The following is a 1,430-nucleotide window of genomic DNA, read 5'->3' on the forward strand; positions in this document are numbered from 1 at the left end:
AAATGAAATGTACAAAAGTACTGTATGATATTGAATAAATCATTTTGAATTCGAGTTACAAATATACATTTGTGAAGGATTTCGGTTCAGATTTACGTCTTTTGTCGCGACCCGTTGAGATTTTTCTCATGCAAAACGAAGTTCGAAAGCAAAAATCAACGGTAATATTGCAAGTTAAAAAAAATAAAATAGCAAGTATGGTCTTTCTGATCTCAATTGAAGAGCCAAGAGGTTGGCAGTATGTACCAGATTCGGTCGCTGACGCAGCAACTTGGTATTGAAATATTTATTTGAAAAACTTGTTCCCATATTTATTTAATCATACAGGCCTGATCGAACTAAACGTGGAGGTGGTAGAAATGTATACACCCAGTTGAAGAATGTACGCGCGAGTAAACGGTGTATAACACAGCTGCACCGGACAACTGGGTAATAAATCTCAACTGTTGACAAGTGGCTGATAAATTGCCTAGCAGTGCAGTGGAGCAATGCGGAATTTGGTGTGATTAAGTTAATTTAATTTATTATAGGCACCTTTCTATTAATCGTTCATAGTACAATTGCGAAAGGGAGAAATAAGAGGGATATCTTGTTTACTAATATTATTTCAACATGACGTTTTGGAGACCTTTTGAAACGGAACAAAACGAAATTTACCATCAATATAATAAAATTGTTTGAGGACATAAATAATTAAAATATGTTGTTGGTCAAATGAACATATAATAGAAATTTTCCACACATTATATAGCTACAAGTTATTACAATTTTTTACCTTTAGCAGAAGACTTTTTTAAGGACGCCTATGAAACTAATTAAATTTTATTGCTAGGCGTTTTTATACATGTTCAACTGACTTCGGAAAGACTATAACTGCCCCAACTTTTGGGTTAATAATTTCTGCAGTGAATCTCAGTAATAAATTAATGTATAATAACGATACACTTGTATACTTGAGCTTTTATATTTATAACGGCGTGGGTGTGTTATTTTTCGCATTGAGCCGTTTATTTCCTCTTGTTCAACGGGCGTCTCGTACAATTGAGCAGCGGATGACTCATTTAGCGTTTCTCTTTCTCCTATTAGCATCGACTATGCCGAATGTCAGGATGAGCGATTATGGGACACGTCGTAAAAATCATCGTAATTATTCATAGAGCGGCATAATTTATATGCGGATACATCAGAGGTGCCCTGACGGTCCGTTGGGACAACAGGCTGGATGGTTGTCGTTTGAGGAGACAGTGGCGTAACTGCAAAAAATAGATTTTTCGAAATCTTAATTTGCAAATTATAAACTTAAGCGTACAATAAGTATACACATGTGTCACGTTAAAACTGCGGGTTTCGTCTTGTTGTTAGTACATATATATTCATTTATTGTGGCGGAGTTACGTTATTATACAGGGTGATTCAGTCATAATGTCATT

The sequence above is a fragment of the Anoplophora glabripennis genome, unplaced genomic scaffold (genome assembly GCF_000390285.2).
Source record: "Anoplophora glabripennis isolate ALB-LARVAE unplaced genomic scaffold, Agla_2.0 scaffold655, whole genome shotgun sequence".
Lineage (NCBI taxonomy): Eukaryota > Metazoa > Arthropoda > Insecta > Coleoptera > Cerambycidae > Anoplophora > Anoplophora glabripennis.